The sequence below is a fragment of the Narcine bancroftii genome, chromosome 8 (genome assembly GCF_036971445.1).
Source record: "Narcine bancroftii isolate sNarBan1 chromosome 8, sNarBan1.hap1, whole genome shotgun sequence".
NCBI classification, from domain to species: Eukaryota; Metazoa; Chordata; class Chondrichthyes; order Torpediniformes; family Narcinidae; genus Narcine; species Narcine bancroftii.
Genome location: NC_091476.1, coordinates 11,407,745 through 11,426,899, shown reverse-complemented (window position 1 = coordinate 11,426,899; position 19,155 = coordinate 11,407,745). Strand labels below are relative to the sequence as shown.

General features: G+C 39.7%; 1 pseudogene; it reads left to right on the top strand.

Annotated features, from left to right (window-relative positions):
* Positions 1-17,853: 17,853 nt before the first annotated feature.
* Positions 17,854-17,966, top strand: LOC138742155 (U2 spliceosomal RNA; annotated as a pseudogene).
* Positions 17,967-19,155: the final 1,189 nt, after the last annotated feature.

Sequence of the window (19,155 nt, the reverse complement as noted above, 5' to 3'; positions counted from 1 at the left end):
TTTACCTAACAGGAGTACAAGGACACCTCCCCTTCTTGTTACAGCCCTGCACAGGGTAACTCCTTACACATTCCCATCTCATGATGTTTTACCTTACAGAAGGCCCAAAGTGACTTCCAGAGAAGACTGAAGTAGACAAGGCTACCGACTACCATTATGTCAACCTTCTATAGGAGCTCTATTAAGAGTGTCCTGGCTGGCTACATCACAGTGTGGTGCAGTTGCTGCAGAGAAATGGGTTGGAGGTCAATCTATAGGGCCATGAGAGTGGCAGAGAGGATCACTGGAGTCTCCCTCCCCCTCATTGACATGATCTACCCGGATTGTTGTCTGAAGAGGGTGCGCAAATTCATTGAGGACCCCTTCCACTCTGCACATCTTTCAGCTGCTCCCATCGGGAAAGAGATACAGGAGTATCACAGCCAGCACCACCAGGCTGAGGAACAGCTTCTTCCTACGGGCAATGAGAAGTCTGAACGACCAAACGAATTGCTCACACTCACCATCTGAGACTCTCATTTGTATATAACATTATTTATTTATTTAATTTTATCGATAAAATACTTGTCCTGCATATGCATTACTTGTCTGTATGTGTGTTATGTCTGGTCGCGTCTCTGCACCGATAACTGGAGAATACTATTTAGTCAGGTTGTACTTGTACAATCAGATGATAATAAACTTGACGACAATCACCATAGGTCATGCTCTCATCTGCATATTCATTGTCTATGTTTTTATTACCTTAACTTTCTGCCATAATTCCATTCAAATAGAATACTTATTGCAATTAAGGAAGCAGAAATAATGTTGTTTGTCACTTTAAATGGCTCAAGGATGTGGAATGCAGCAAGTGTAATGGAATAGTTTTGCAATATTTACACGGAATATTTCAATACCAGCTATAAAGTCTGATCTGCAACAACAAGAGAAGATGCGGGGGGAAATGACTTCCTGATTGGGAACACTGGTTGATAGAGAATTGCTAACCAAATTTTGTGATTTTCTGATTAGAAAGAAGTCGAGCTGAGTGTGATAACTCATTATTGAACTCATCAAAACAAATGTGACCATTGCATGTTTGTGAACCAGAAGATTTCTTGAGCTATGCACATGTTGTCATTGTAATATTATTATTCTACAAGTACGGTTACATATTTGTCTGAACACTGGTAGACGAGGTGGTGTGCTACACTTGTCTTCCTCGGTCGGTGCATTGAGTACGGGTGGTGGAATGACGACATTGGTGATACTGCACTTGTCATATTCTGTGCAATTCTGTCCACCCTGTTCTAGAAAGGATTTCATTACATTCGACAGGTTGAAGAAAATATTCATGAGGAGGTTAGTAGGACTGGATGAGTGTGAATTAAAAAGGTTACCAAGGACCTTTTCCCAGGGGATCGGGGAGGATTTAGTGGAGGTAAATGAAATTATGAGAGGTGTTGATAAGGTGAATAATGACAGTTCTTTTCTCAGGGTAGAGGAATCTTAAATTCGAGGGCATGAATTTAAGGTGAGAGAAGATTTAAAGGGGACCTGAGGGGCAACTTTTTCACACAAAGTGAATGATGGATACATGGAACGAACTGTTAGTGGAAGCTGTAGAGTCAGGTACAATTGTAATGCTTCACAGGTTTGTTGATGGGAAAGCTTAAGATGGATATGAACCAAATGCAGGCAAAGGGGAGTTGTGAAAGCAGACGACATGCTCAGCATGCACAGGTCAGGACAAAAAGCCCGTTTCGGTGCTGACTCTACTGTGAGTTAGAATTCATCATAACCCTATATATTAACTTCCTGCACCTCCATTTACTACATTTCTTTGTTCCTGAATCTTCTTTGATTTAATTTAATATGTTGTGTCTTTAAGTGCCAGTACTGGAGGATAGGATAGCTCATTATAAATCTGTCGCCATTTCAAAGATAGGCTGTTCAGAATAAAAGTTTGTGTAGATTGAAATGCTGTCAGAGTATCTGGCGCAGAATTTGCAAATGCCATGGTTGAGAGATTTTTAAAATTCCAACTCTGAATGCAGACATTCCATCGCCTTTCTCGATGAGGCTGTTAGGAAAGCCAAGACTGTAATCAGAGTTTTCTGGCACTGATCCACAGATGAGCTGTAATGTCCACAAGTAATTTGTCAGACTTTTTGCTGATCCACAGTTTCATTGAAATATGAAATGCAGGATCCTGTTTATCCAGATGGATCGGTGACAGTTGAAATAATCTGGAATGCCAGCAACTTCAGAAGAATGGGCCTTAATTTTGATCTATCAAGACAGATGGAGTGCTTGGAGGTCTTCAATTCAGTGCTGCTACTTTACTCGAAGTTGCCTGGTCCATAAATGTTTGCATCCAATCTTGAAGCAATACATATCCATTTTTTTCTTATATTACATTATATTTTCTTGGGCAAGGTTATTATTTATTGTTTTAATGTAGAGATACAGCACAGTAACAGGCCCTTGCGGCCCATGAGCCCATGCCAACCAAGTACACTCATGTGACCAATTTGCCTTCTAACCCCGTATGCCTTTGGAATGTGGGAGGAAACCAGAGTTAACCCATGCAGAGGTAGGGAGAACATTATTTATTGATGCTTGTTTGCAATTAATTCACCTTAATTCATATTGCTCCAGTAATGATCCTGGAAGCTATCCACAGAAATTAAAATCAGGCATCATAGAATTCATGTCATCCTTGTTCTTGCAAAATTTCTCTGTTGGGCAAATCACAGCACTTTTATTCCACTATTTTAAAGATTTTTTTTATGTGGTGCATAATTTCTCCAACTCGCTACAATAGGTGAGGATGAGCTACTATTATCTTGTGGGATTTTGTCCCACATAGAATCTTATGGCCACCTCAAAGGAAACTCTTGGACTTTTAATAGATCATCCTTCTATTAAATCAATGTGCACATCACAGGTTTGTATTGAAACTCCCCAAAGTACATATTCTTCTGTAGAGTTCTTTTGCACTTTGTCTGTCATGATAATGCAAGGGTGGTCCATGGACAAGCAAGTACAGTCAATTTACAGATATTTGATTGCAATATAAATTGATCGGCACAGTACACTGTTTGATATCCTATAAAAAGGAATGTATTTGAACTAATAATGAAAATGTTACAATATGCAGATGGAAACAGATGAACATGATAAATCCTTGGGCATAATGGCAAAATAATGGAATAGGTCTGGGATTTGCCATTGTAGTAATGACGAAACATGTCACCATTTGCCAGGTCAGTCTGTGAGACCATCAGCCACTGCTGTGTCTGAAGATAGATTTTCCCCAAGTTGTTGCACTGGAGTGCACCAAATCCGCCTCATGATGCAATGAAAATAAATTTGGCGTTTATCCCAAAATGTTGTACATTATTCTTGAAGGGAAATCAGTGAAAGTGGTTTTCAATGCCACATTGAATCTTTCCAACTGAACAATATCATGAGACCTGACAAGCTAATTTTTTGTTTGCAATGTAATTTCCCTCTACTCCTTCAGTGATTAAAAATTCAATCGATAAACATAATGATTAAAAATTAAATGGTTTTTTTTTAAATCATTTGCTTCTGTCATGTACATTACCAACCTTTATTTCACTTTCTCCAAGAAGTTTTATAAATCACAAAAAAATATATTATTTGGCTCTCTGGAGGAATTATTTGATCTGATTAGTTGTTCAAAGTGCTTCGTGACATTTCCCTTACTGGACACCAGAGATCAGCTACGGAAAGTCATATCAGAAAAGGAAAAGGTGATCCCAAAAACTCGTTAAACCTATGCAGGAGGATTTGTCCGATATCAATAATAACTGCTGTTCCTGCATAGACCAATAGGAATTTCATTTTCTGTAAGAGCAATTTCTAATGTATGATTCAGAATTTAACCGTATAGGTTCATTGGCATTTTCTCCTCTTGGCCTTTCACTTCCATCATTACTTACACTTCCCCACTTGTTAACTGTATTCTGAATATATGAAACAAATTGATCAAAGGAGGATTTCAAATGTTTCATTTGCTTCAAGTCCAGACAGAATGAATTCTCTTTGCTGGCAGATAACAGGTGAATGACCCAGTTTTCATTTGCTTGAAGCCAAGTAGAAACTGTCCATTTAATAAAATAGACTTTTAATAATAAAATGAAATACATTTGATTATCTTCGGAGAACAAATGAACTGGTCTATGTTTTAAAATAGGGAAAAAGGGCAGTGATGGAAATTTCTCATTTAATATTAAACGTCTTGGAAACCCTTCCTCTGAACATGGTTTATTCATTTTTTTTAACCTTCATTTGAAAGCTGTCACAGTCGCTCTTTTGAAAACTTCTTCTTTCATTTAGCCTCTACTGAACATTTCTCCAAGTAGATTGCTGCATGGAATTTACTGTGATCAGAAAAAAATATATAATTGGACTAGAATTGTATCAGATATTGATACAGGAATAAGTTATTTAGTTTGTATGTATCTGTTACAGGCTATATAAAAAAAAGGGCCCAGATGAAAAAAAAGCCAAATCTTCAAACGAGTGATCACAATTTGAAAGCTTATAGATATATGTGTCAAAAATAGTTTTAAAGAGAGGTTAGAAGACTTGGTATTCTGGAATCTTAAGTGAAAGTGCCAAAAGAGCCTTTTCGCTGTTCATGTCATGATCGGACAGTTGCTCACCAAAACAATGTAACAGAGCAGTTCATCTCAATAAAAGATTCATAGCCTTGATGAAAGCTGTTGGCAGGAATTTGCTGTCAGCAGGGTTTGGGAAAATAAGCATAAATGCAGCTCTTAAAGTGATGAGCCTTAATTGTGTCTGAAAGGGTAGTAACAATAAATTAATGAAGAACATTTCTTTTTAAAACATTTTTATTGGTGTTTATATTATACATTATTAATACTTAATCTCGAGTACTCGAGATGGCAGAGGTCGACAGCATCGAGTCCACGCTGCTGAAGATCCAGCTGCGCTGGATGGGTCACGTCTCCAGAATGGAGGACCATCGCCTTCCCAAGATCGTGTTATATGGCGAGCTCTCCACTGGCCACCGTGACAGAGGTGCACCAAAGAAAAGGTACAAGGACTACCTAAAGAAATCTCTTGGTGCCTGCCACATTGACCACCGCCAGTGGGCTGATAACGCCTCAAACCGTGCATCTTGGCGCCTCACAGTTTGGCGGGCAGCAACCTCCTTTGAAGAAGACCGCAGAGCCCACCTCACTGACAAAAGGCAAAGGAGGAAAAACCCAACACCCAACCCCAACCAACCAATTTTCCCCTGCAACCGCTGCAATCGTGTCTGCCTGTCCCGCATCGGACTTGTCAGCCACAAACGAGCCTGCAGCTGACGTGGACTTTTTACCCCCTCCATAAATCTTCGTCCGCGAAGCCAAGCCAAAGAAGAAAGAAAGATTAATACTTAAGCAGTACAGTTATAATATATATGATGTTATAAAATTCAAAAGAAAAAATTATTACTAAAAAGCTTTTTTATGATTGTTGTGTACGTAAGCCTGTGAGCGTACGACGTCATCATGCTCTGTGTCCTGGGGGGACCATCTTTAACTTGTATTAAACCATGAAGAAGCTTCACGTCTCTGTGTGTTAATGGATTAATAAATCACAAATACAAAACAATGATTTTAAAAAATCCAGAGCACAATCATATTAAAGAATTAACCACAAAAAAAAACACAAAAAAAAAGAAAATAATTTAATCAAAACCCCCTAACATCAAGCAAGGTCAAAAGTTAACATGTGCATAAAAGGAGGTAGTAACATTTCAAAAGAAAATAAAAGATAGCCACCATACCCCTGTGGGGAATATTTTGCTTTGAATCTCAATTAGTCTGAACTCCAGGCAGATCAAAATGCACTAATTAAGTTCTATATCATTGTTGGAATCCTGACCTTCCATCTTTCCTATCTGAAATTACTCACATTTGCCAATAAACAACACTGTGACTCTTTCACTTTGAATATGGTCAATATTTAAGTTTTAACTTGAAGCTTATTTATTGTCACAAAATACCAAGAACATTGAGAAGGATTCTTCTGTGAGCAGACTAGCAAGTTAACTCCAACATTCATATAGTAAAGAACACAGAGTATAGGACTGGAATGAAAAGACAATTAACACCAAGCAAGGGTAACTCGTTAGCATTTTTGTGTTTTTATTTCAGTGGCGGTCATGATTTACTCCTGGCCTTGTTGTAGAGTTCATTTGGGAGACTGATGGATTCAGGGACAAAACTGCTGGTGCATGCTTTCACACTCTTAAGCCTGATGGGAAGAGGGAGAGGAGAGTGTGTCTGGGGTGCGATGGGTATTTTAGAACGTTGGCTGCCTTTCCTAAACAATAGGAGATGTTGATGGAGTCCACAGAGGGGAGGGAGTTTGCTTTATGTTGTGGGCTATATTCACTGCCTTCTATAACTTATTCTGATCTTGAGCAGAGCATCTCACACATCACACTGTGATGCATCCAATCAAGAATGCTTTCAATGGTGCACCTGTAGAAGTTGTTGAGGGGCAGAGAAGTCATGCTGAACTTCTTTAGTGTTCTAACAGAGTTGACACCTTGACCTGATGTACATAAACGTGCAGATCTCACAGCATCAATCGGAAGGGTAACCTGAGCCCTTTGTCAAGGTATTGACCATTGGCATGCTTTCTTTGCAGTTGTATTAACATGTTTAACCCAGGTCAAGTCATATAATTTATGATGAAATACAATATTTGTTTGGTTCTAATCTGTAAAGAGTATATCAGATCTCTAGATATATTGTAAGTGAGTCTGTAGAGAGCAGCCAGTAATATTAGTTACTTTCTCTGCAGCACTAAGAGAGAAGTCAGCACAGATTTGACTGATGAGCCTTAGAAATTGTTGGCATCAAAAGAGCCCCAGCAGTAGACCATTCCTCTTCATTTCTAAGCTGGATAAAATAGCAGTATTGGCCGCCTATAACTGCATTTTCTTTTAAATCCAACACAGGTCTGTCTTGAATGATATGCAAAAGAATATTCGGATTAAATGATGAACAAACTAATTTTATATCACTTCATGTTGTACCTATGATTCTAAACATACAGCACAGAGAAGAAAAAATTAAATTCCAAACAGATCTACAAGAATTTCTCAGGGCAGAGTCCTCACCTGAACCACCTTCAAGATTCAAGTTTCCTTTATTATCTTGTAATTGTTCAGAATACATAATGTTACATGAAATGTCCTTCTGTCCTGCCGTAAGGCAAACAAAGAGTGGCCATTATTTCACCCGGCGCCCTTACAGAATGAGAAAAAAAGAAACAAAAGTGAGTCAATGGTTTCATTGACCTTTCTTCCATCCAGGGTCGCTGGCAGAACAAGTCTCAGCGGGGTAACTGCAGAGGGCACAATCTGACTTTCTAAAACTCTCTCAGTGGTGGGAGGTAGGGGTGCTGCCTACCTTGAACCTCCTCCATGCGTCACCACCGCTGTCCCCCTCCCTCTTCCACTGATATAACAGACAAACGCACTGCTTATAATGCAAACTAGTGATGCAAGGCTGCGGGTAGGGAGGCAAAGGGCGCGAGTGGGTGGGGTCTCAAAACCTTGTTTGGGTGGTCAATGCCTGTGAATGCTCGCGAATGGTTCCCTCCAATCCTGCTTCCGTCATAAGGTCAGAATTGGGGATGTTGCCTCATGATTGTGTAATATTCAATTCCATTTGGAATTCACCAGCAAATTCCTGCATGAACTGATAAGTGCCAAATAGCATATATGCCAGAAAAATTTCAGAGACCTCCAACAAGAGAGAGTCCAATCATCTACCTTTGATAGTGTCCAATGAAATGATCTTTGCTGAATTTCCCACTATCAACTAACTGGAGGTGAAATATTAACCAGAAACTCAATCAGACAAGCCATATCAATACCATGGCTAGACTTCAGTTCAGAGACTGGGGATCCTATACTGAGCCATTCACCTCCTGACGTTCCAATGGCTTTCCACCATTTATAAGGCACAAGGCATAAATATGATATAATACTCTCCATTTACTTGGATGAATGCAGAGAAAGCAACTTTTAAGAAGCTTGCTGTTATCCAGGACAAGGCATTAACAACACTAAACATTATATTCCCTCCGTTGATGGCACACAATGAATGTTTCACCTGCAAAATGAATGACACTTACTCCCTCTGGATTCTCCATCAGCTCCTTCCAAATTCTTCGTCTCCACAACTATAAAGGCCAAATACAGTAGGTGCATGGGAAGAGCACACCTGTAGTTCCCCTCCCAGTAAAATGCCATCTTTATTTTGAATAGACCACCAGCCTTTCATCTTTACTGAGACTAAATCCCAATAAAGTAGCACAGTGAGATTTCCTTTGTCGGATAAAATGCAGCAGTTAAAGGAGCCTGCTTACCGCCACCTTCACAAGGACAATCAGGGATAGTTAATAAATTTTGTCCTTTCCGGTGATACCCAACATTATTTGTTTTTAACTCTGTTCCCAAAAAGATGAATATAAATTAATTTGTATTAATAAAACCACAAAATATGTGAACTGATGTTGGCAGTTGTTTATTAAGTTTCTAGAAGGAATCTTCTTCATTACATATGAAGTCCCAGATATGAGAGAATAAAAAAAACATCAGCAAGTATCGTTTGTCAAAAGCCGTCTATGTACCAGTTCATTTACTGCATGGAGTCGTGTCAAGCCAATACATATTTGATCAGCTCTAGGGATAACAAAGAGGTTACCCAGCTTCAAATCTGTTTCATTTTATAGCAAAAAGCTAAGGGGATAACCATAACTCTGGAAACGAGTTTCAAGTCAACTGCCTGGGAATGTTTCAATGTTTACTTCACACTGGTTGCAAATGTACCAGTTAAAACAGGGTATTGTGATTCTGCAAGCTCAGGTGATCTTAGCACAATTATAGGAATCAGATTGGGCAGCTTATTTTTTGACTTGAAATTGAAACCAACCTCTGCCCAGAAAAAATGAATACCTTAACTGGACTTAATATCAAGCATGTTTTAAGGGTGTTTCCTTCATAAAAAGTGCTCTCAACAGATGACATTTAATGCTAATTAAAAACCTGTCTCAGTGATATAAATGTTCCTGGATATTTAAACCCCAGTACAAAGTGCTTTCTTGAATGAAAAGGGTAGGTAGTAGAATTTGCTTCTGAATCATTGTAAAATGAAATTTATATATAAATATATCTATGTGCACAGACACAGACAGACACACACGCACGCACATACATACACACACACATATATATATATAAATATATATATATATATGTATAAATACACATATACACTCACATACATACATATTTGGCTCTCACATGTGCAAAACAATATTTATTTATTTTCATATATGAATACTTGTCCCGCATATGTAATGTGTGTCATGTCTGGTGATGTGTCTGCATGTTTTGTACCGAGAACACTGTCTCGTCAGGCTATACTTGGACAATCAGATGACAATAAACTTGATTTGACTTGAAATTGTCTCAGCCCATAATTAAGGAAACTGTAGTCATTTTATGCAATGTTAACTGGCCAACAGTTTCATAAAGAATCATTACCAATGCCTCTAATTTCTGAGCCTGGAACACAGGAGTCAGGAAGAAGCTGTAAGTCAAATGCCAGCACAGAACATTGTCAACTCACTGTCAACAAGGCTCAATTGGATAAGAATCTCATTATCCCATAAATCTTCATGCTGCTGCAATCCAATTCCTCAAATGCATTAATATTTTCAGGTATAGATTGAGATTTCCTGTGGCAGTTATCATCCACAATTCAGGATTGAGATTGAAAAGTGAACGTCCAGTATTGGTGTAAGATGAAGTTTAAAAAGGGCTTCAATTGATTTTGCAATCCTATTGACAGTTCAAGTCACCAGTGGCCAACCATTTCAATTCTGTGTCACACACCCATACTCACCTGTCTGCCTTATGTACCGTCCCACCAAGACCATCCATATTAATTCCCCTGTTGCCGCAGGAGGTGCCACACTTGCACCCACACCTCCTCCCTCACCACAGTCTGGGGTGCCAAACAGGCCTTTCAAGTGAAACAACACTTCTCTTGTGTATCTGCAGGATTGATTTACTGCATCTGGTGCTACATCGGAGAAACTGGGCACAGATCAGGAGATCACTTTGCTGAGCACCTTCACTTCATCTGCACCAGTGACAGAAAACTCCCAGTAACCAACCATTTCAGTTCTGTGTCCCACTCCCATACTCACAGGTCTGTCCATGGCCTTATGTACTGTCCCACCAAGGCCACCCGCAAATTAGAGAAATAACACCTGATTTTCCATCCGGGCACTCTCCAGCCAGATGGCATTAGCATCGACTTTTCTGGTTTCTGCTGACCTGCTGTCCTCCTCCCCCTCCTTCCCACTCACCCCTCCCTTTTCCCTACCCAGTTTTAGCTCTCCTCCACCCTTCCCTCTAAATTCACCTAGCCATCCCCCTCCTTCTGTTTGATACTGTGCCCCCGCCCCTCTCCACCTATTACCTCCTGCCTTTGTGGCCACGCCTCCCCCCACTCTTTTTTTCAGACACCTGCTGACTTTTTTCCATACCTTGATGAAGGGCTCAAGCTTGAACATTGGTTATACCTTTGTTTTACCTTTGTTATATAAAGGATACTCTTTGACCTGCTGAGCTCATCCAGCTTTGTGTTTTTACAGATCATAGGTTCTAAAACAAAAATAGCACTACTACATTCTATGACATTACTGTATGTGCATCTGGCATTAGATAAGTATCAGATGTGTTGCGGTAAACTGCTCCAAACAGTGCCAAGACCAATTTCCTCAAACCTAATCAACCCTAAATGATAATCATGTTTTGCACTAAACTGGCACTAATTTCTTGCATCTTGGATTTCCACGCAACTTCCAGTAAAATTCCAGGATCCAAAGAAAATATATCAGGTATTGAATTATAACTACAAGATTTAAAGCTCAATAATATCTATGTTGAGGACTCCATGCATGCTCCAGCCAAAGCTCATGGTGGAGAATAACCAAAAATTCAGGTGATGTTTTCTGGGAATCTAATTGGTAGAAAAACTAAATTGGTCAGGCAGCATTTATGGCAAGATAAAGAGCATAGATGTTTCAGGTCAGAGATGCATGGTCTATTAAAACAATCTAAGTCCCCACACCTAAACTTGAAATGGTTTGGAAATGTGACAAGACCCCTTTCTATCTTGATACCAGTGTATGGGATGACTGAGAAAGGGAACTGTTGAAACTAGCAGCAACAGTAATCACTCAGGTGTTGCCTAATGAAGGACAAAATTATGTTATGCTCTCCTGATATTCTGTAGGACCATTGTGGCTGACAAGGGAAGTGTAAACTGAAGTAAAAGCAAAAGAGAGGCCATACAAGGAAGCAAAAAATTAGTGGGAAGGAAGAGGAATGTGAAGCTTTTAAAAAAGTTGGAGAAGACAACTCAGAAGGTGATTAGAAAAAGATGAATTGTGAAAGGAGGTTAGCAAATAATATCAAAGAGGATACTAAAAGCATTTTTAAATATATAAAGTGTAAAAGAGTGACGAAACTACATATAGAACAGATAGAAGATGACGCTGGAGAAATTGTACTGGGAGACAAGGAGATGGCAGAGGAACTGAATGAGTATTTTGAATCATTCTTCACTATGGAAAGCATTAGTCGCATAACAACATGACAGATTATGTTGTGTTTGTATTGTATATAGATATGATTTTTGGAGATAAATTGTGGAAGATTTTTTAGTGTCGGTCACATACAAACACTTCAAAACAGATCTTACTTAAAATACTGGAGCTCGGCTCAAGCCAAACAGGCCAGCTCTGAGTGCCTTTGCAAAAGCTTTGGGGAGTGCCCAAGGGACTTCACTAATGGATTGTTGTTTTGAAAAGCAACAGATTAAATAACTCAGAAGATTAGGTTCGGAGCTGCAGTCTGTCCGAGTGGAGGTTGCTGTTCTAAGTGGGTCATGTGGTTTTGCAGGCAGAGAAGGAGAAAAACAGGATTTTCTCTGAGTGAGAGGGAGAATTCATTTCTGCAGGTTTTACAGTTTAGCAGCAGCAGCTGGAACTGGAACAGGACAATCTGGAAAGCTTGTGGAAAAACCCCATTTTGAAGATGGGTTGTGTGTGCTTAGTTCAGCCTGGTCAAAGCCCTTGTGGTCCATACAAGAGGAGAGAACTGGCTGCATTATTTCACTTGGAATAAAGGAAACAAAAAGGAACTCTGTGGTGACCTGAAAAAAAAGAGGTTATCATCTGGAAAACCCTGCTGGGGCAAGTTTCTTCAGCCAGACACTGTCATGGCTGCTTAAAAGGAATCAGTTTTGTGGGTGTCCAGCAAACAACAAATCTCTCTCTGAAAACCAACAAGAACCTTCCTGAGTGGTAACCATTTACCTTTCAAGCAGTAAAACCTGGTGAAAATCATAAATGTTAAATTCTGTGCACGGTATAAGAATTGCCTGCAACCAGTGAACTTGGAGGAGTGGAGAAGTAAAATTGGAATGTGAATTAAAGAACTTTTCTAAACTTGCACACACATTAAATACACATGCACTTAGAATTAGAAGGGGGTTAAGAAAGGTTAAGTTAATAGTAATAAGATAACGTTTGATCCTTTTTTCATGTTTAAAGATAATAAAAAGCAACTTTTGTTTAAGTAACCATTTGACTTGGTGAATATCTATTGCTGCTGGGTTTTGGGGTCCTCTGGGCTCATAACAACAGAGTTTCATAAGTCTATGGGAAGAGCAGAGAGAGATCATGAGAGAGAATGGACTTGAGTAGCTAAATGGTCTAAGGGTAGATAGGTCTCCCAGATCAAATGGAAGGCACCTTTAATGATCTTCCATAAATCAATGAAATCCAGCATGATTCCAGTGGACTAGAGGATTGGGAATATTACTCTGCTGTTTAAGAAGGAAACAAGGCAGTATTATGGAAATTATAGACCTATTAGCCTAAAGTCAGTGGTTGGGAAGCTGTTGGAGTCAATTGTGAAGGATGAGGTTATGGAATACATGGAGGAGCATGAAAAGATAGGCCCATCAGTATGGTTTCCTCAAAGAAAAATCATGCCTCACAAACTTATTACAATTTTTTAAAGAGATCACATGTAGAATGTAGGGAGATGCAATGGTTGTTGCCTTCAACAAGGTGCCACCCATAAAACTGCTAAACAAGATGAGAAGCCATGGAATTTGAGGAAGGATACTAGCATGGGTAGAACATTGGCTGATTGGCAGGAATCAGAGAGTGGGAATAAAGGGATCTTAATCTGGTCGGCGACTGATTACCAGTGGTGTTCCACAGAGGTCGGTGTTGGGGCTGCTTCTTTTTACGTTGCATGTAAATGACTTTGATTTTGGAGTAGATGGCTTTGTAGCTAAATTTACAGTTGATACCAAAATAGGTGGTAGGGTGGGTGGTGCTAAGCTCATGGAAAGGCTGCAGAGAAATTTTGATAGATTAGGAGAATGGACAAATAGGTGGCAGATGAAAATCAATGTTGGAAAGTGGATGATCATGCACTTTGGTAGAAGAAATAATGGGCAGACTATTATTTAGATGGGGTAAAATTCAAAGGTGCAAAAGGATTTGAGAGTCTTCATGCCGGATACCATAAAGGTTAACCTCCAGGTTGTGGAGAATGCAAATGCATTCATTTCTAGAGGAATAGCATAGAAGAGCAGGGATGTAATGTTGAGGCTCTATAAAGCTCTGGTGAGACCTCACTTTGAGTACTGTGTACAGTTTTGGGTCTCTTATTTGAGAAAAGACATGTTGGCATTGGAGAGCATTCAGAGAAGATTTACTAGAATGATACCAGGAATGTAAGGGTTAGCATACGAGGAAAGTTTGTCAGTTCTTGGTCTGTACAGAAGGATGAGAGGGGAACTTCATAGAGGCATTTCAAATGCTGAAAGGCTTGGACAGAGTAGACGTATCCAGGATGTTTCCCATGGTAGGAGATTCTTGGACAAGAGGGCACAACTTCAAGATAAAATGGCATCAATTTAAACAGAGATGTGGAAAAAATTCTTTAGTCAGAGGGTCGTCAGTCTGTAGAACTTGTTGCTAGATGTCTAAGCAATAATGTTGAGAGTATTTAAGGCAGAGACTGATTAGTCAGGGCATCAAGGGTACAGGGAGAAGGTTGGGGAGTGGGGCTGAGTGGGTGGATGGATAAGCTCATGGTTAGAATGACGGACCAGACTCAAGACTTCAATGTAGCTACTTCTGCTCCTATATCTTGTGCTATTGTGTTATCTCTACAAAGATTTATAATTCAGCATTTTCCTATTCGATCAAACCACCCTCCCTCTTGAGTTACTACAAAGTTGGTTGAGTTTTCTAGCAATGCCATACTCCCTCTGAGCAACAAGAATCCTACAAAGGCTACCATTTAGATAAACCCTGACTCAATGTGGTCAGATGAAATTTCAACAGCATAGATAGAATGGGCAGAATGGTCTCTTCCTAGCAGAACATTGCTCCTGGAGAGGCAGTCATAAATATATGCATCTCAGGGCCTTTTCTCAGAGAACAGAATTGAAATTTAATGGAACAGCGTTTGGGTTAGTATCTCATGCTAACAATCAAAGTAGAAAAGTTGCACGCAGTCATTACATTTGATAAATATCTCAGTTCAACTCATCTGGACAAGAATGAACAGGTTGACCATTTTAGAGCCAGTGGAGAACAGAAAAGCCGAACTAAATGCACTAGCCAGTATTTTGCCCCATACATAAAATGTTGTAAATACTTGGTCCATCAGACAACATCTATGATGAGAGGAACAGATTTAATTCGATGTCAGAGCCCCACTTCAATACAGGCACAATAGATTTTCAGCTATAAAATCCACAATCTTGTTGTTCAGTTCTACAATTCTATTTTAAACATCCTTGAACCTGAGGCAACTCTAATCAAGAGATACTTCCTAATGGAAATATGATCAACTTGCTCGAAGCGTGATCAGATATAACAGTACCTTTAACCTGCAGTGTACCCTCCACCTCAAGATAATTTCCTTTTGTAATTACAACTTCCTGTTATTATTGCACCATTGAACTGAATCAATCTAATCTTGGTTGATACTCGTTATTATGATTTATCAGATCTAGTAGTGTGATTTGAAGAGTCTATATTCTTCTATATTGAGCCTATCCTAACAGATTCATAATAAGGTAAAAATACATTGAAGATCAAGGTTTAATGTTAAAAAATTACTCACCAGAATATCAGTAATAGGTATTTTATGGGGATTTATGTGAATGCATTTGTCTATTGATAAAGATGCAATTTTATGTATCTTTCTTAGGATGACAGGGGAGCAATTTTCCATATATGTGTTAGCACTTTTGTTACACGATCACACAGCAGGATTTAAAACCTTGACCTTGCTTATTCTGACATTTGTTTTTAAGTATCAGCTTTTTTTTTGTACTTAATCAAGCAATGTGGGTATTAAATTGAGCAGTTCTCAAAACCAAGCAGTACAATTGTGATGCAGGATTAACCCAGGCCCATTGATTGCAGTCCAGGGATCTTACTGACTTTGGGCTCTCTGCTCATTATATTGATTTCTGCCACTTTTGGTATTATTGTCAGATCAATTACAGTTTAACGAGAAGCGTTTCAGCCCACATTTCCCTTGGACATTTTCAACTTTACCAAACAAATACCTGTACTTGTTAAACAGCCCCAACAGTCAGATGAAATGATTTAGTATCTAATGTGCAAGTAACATTTCTTTAAATTAAATTCCTCCTGTCTGCTTTTGGACACAAGATTACCCATGATGTTAAGAAAAAGTCTTAGGCTTGATGGTTGAGTTCAAGAATAGCAGTTTCATTATCCAATTAGTTGAACCTTCTTTGGCATAAGTTTAGATGGTTCAGAATTTCTGCTGGGCATTAGCTAACATTCTCACCAATAGGATATCTGGTACAATTACAGAGCAGAGGTATCTGTGCATCAGATGCCACCTGAACACTGAAACAATGCTGACAGTGGGTTAATCAACATTTATCTAGCCATTGATTGGAAGTGAATTAGACAGATGGTTTGTAGCTGTACTAGAAAGATTTTATTGGTAGGAGGAATCAGGTCAGGTGGGCAACAGTGGGTGATGGTTTGGGTAAGAGTTATAAATCATTTGGGGAAGGACTGGTCCAGTAATGACAGAATGGTGATGGTGAGGGGGGAGGGGAAGGGAGTGGAGAGTGGGGGTAGGGTAGGGAAGGGAAGGGAAGGGAAGGGATTGGGGAGGAGAGAGGGAGATGGGGAGGGGGAGGGTTGGATTTATGTTAGGATGAGACTCATAAGGCATTTAGGACAGGGTGCTTTGTTCTGGCACTCAATTAACAATCGATCAACTTGTTGGAAGGGGTTTTTAGGTTTTTTTACCCTTCAAATCTTCCATCATCTTCTGATGTCAATCTCTTCTAGTTCCAAATCACCACTAATATCTCACTTCTCTCACTGTGACAACTTATCGACTTTACGCCAGAAGGATTTGCAGCTGAGCTCCATTGTGCCATCAACAAACGTACTTTCAGCCAAGATATCAATCAAAAGTTGTTCCCGACCATGAGAGATGCTGTTCAAAGTTGCTTGGTTTGAATGTTTTTTTCACTTTATCTAAAAATCCCCAGAATATGTGCCAAATTACAGAAAAACGATTCAGCAGTCATGCTGGAGATACAAAAAATACAATCTGCTGAAGTAATCAGGAGCTTGAACAGTACCTCTGGGGGCAAAAGGAGCTATCAATGTTTGAGTCAAAAACCTTTCATCAGGACTGGTTATAAGAGAGCAACAACACCTAATTTTCTGTAGCCTGGAACCAAATGGTATAATCATTGAATTATAATTACAGGTACCCACTCCCACACCTTACCCTGCTCCCATCTTCTGGCTCACATTTGGACTTTTCCCCTCCCTCCTCTTTGTCTCCGATGTCACACCCCCACCCCTGCCCCCACCCATGTTCATCCTATTCCATCCACCTCTACCCACATGTTTCACCCATCAGACCCCCTCCAATTCTGGTCCCATCTGGTCCAATCTGTTCCTCACTTCTCCCTTTATGGCTTCCATTATCACTTTCTTTACTCATCCTTTGTTCCCACCTCTCTCTCTCCACAAGCTGTCTCCACCTCACCCTTTCCTGGCCCATCTTGTTCCACCTTCCCTTTTGTTTCTTTTTCTTTTGTTTTCCCCTCCCCTTGCCTGGGACTGATCTATAACCTGCCTCTGTTTCCCGTCTCCATTCCTCACCCTCCCTGATAAACCAATCCCCCTTATTGGCTCCTGCCTCAACTTCCACATCCTCTCTTTATAATTGATCCATTATACAAACCCCAGCTTGTTTGTGGGCTTGTCATGATTTAATGCAGCCTGCTCATGAGACAAAAAAACAAAAATGCTTTCGTGTTTACTTGAATGTGGAGGACCATGCAATCTGAAGCCTTTTCCCTGCAGTATCCTGATTGGAGACCCAAAGCAACTGATCTTCCCATCCCAATCTCTTGGTTGAAGCACCTTTTGATGGGGTCCTTCATCTGGGCAGGACCAAGCTGGGCCAATGATGGGAGATTGCAATGTTTGCTTGTGGTTCGTGTCCAGATGTCAGTCAAAAGGGGAGAGGATTCATTGCTATTTTAGCAGTGTCTCTTACCACTGGGAAAACCTATATCCCTATAGCCAATAATCAGCTGAGATTGCCATCGCTGAGAATAATAGCACCCATAAAAAGCAGTGTGGTTCTGTGTAAAGCAAAAATATGTCACAAGGAATCTCATCATCGCTTCTCGGCCTTTTGGCTAAGATCAAGTGTAGTATCTGTTCTTATCAGTTTAATATCTGATACGTCCCTTATCTCGGGACCAAAAAAACAAGGAATCTCATCACTTTATTTATCTATGTCTCTAATTTCTAGAACTATTCATCCTCATTTTGAATTGCTTCTGTATTTTAACTTCTAGATGTTCTGATTTCAATGTTGCAACAACGATTCCATTTGGATTTTAGTTGTTCTTCTTTGGAATATTCCTGAAGATTTCTGCTGTCCAGTGCCTGCAAATTAGCATAAATTTATACAGTGGGGAAATTAACTAAATTTTGTGCCTCTTACAGTGGAACATGGTAGTACAGAGGTGGCCTCATGACACTGCACAGTCTGGCCCACCTCTGACCCTGTAACTCCTCTGTGTAAGATTCCCAATAAAGGCTGTTAGCCCTAATCTCCTCTCTCCATACCAGTCCTGGATCTAGGCCAGTAGCATGTAAAGATGTGACTGAGGTTTCAGGTTATTAAAGCCTTTAATCACTGGCTTCAAGTCTACTTGTGGTTATTGATCATGCTACACTTGTCCAACAAAGGAGAAATTCATTTTGCATTTCAGTATATGTTTCACAAAGTTTTCAAGTAAATTAGGTCTTATTTTGATTCTTTTGTGCCATTGAAAAACTTCAAAGTCTGTATCTTCCCCCAAGTACGTTTAGGATATTATGCTAGATTTGACCAAAGTAGGAAAATGATACCTGATATGCTCACATATTCAAGTGACTTCTTTCTTTAATTGCTTTGTCAATGGGTCCGATCAGACAGATGAGAGTAGCCTTTGTCAAATCGTTAGCGAGGACAGTCAGTACATCCTCTTCATTCAGATGCTGGAGTTCATTATATTTTCATTGAAACTTGAGAGGCAGTTAGAGTGAACTGTTTAATTACATACATTGCCAGGGTACCCACTGTTGTAAGAAGCAATAACTAAAACATGAGAGGAGTTGAAAGCTCCCTTTGACAGACCCCTCAATTTCATTCTTTGGAAAAGCTTTCATTCAATAAATGTCCAACTGTTATTGGCTGTCATTCATCTTGCACATTGGAACATAGGAAGTAGGAACAGGAGTAGGCCAAAAATGGCCCATCGAGCCTGCTCCGCCATTCAATACGATCATGGCTGATCTAATTTATGACTTAACTCCACCTATCTGCCTTCTCCCCATATCCCCTAATTCCTCTATCATGAAAAAATTTATCTAACCGAATTTTAAATATGTTTAATGAGGCTGCCTCAACCACTTCCCTGGTTAGAGAAT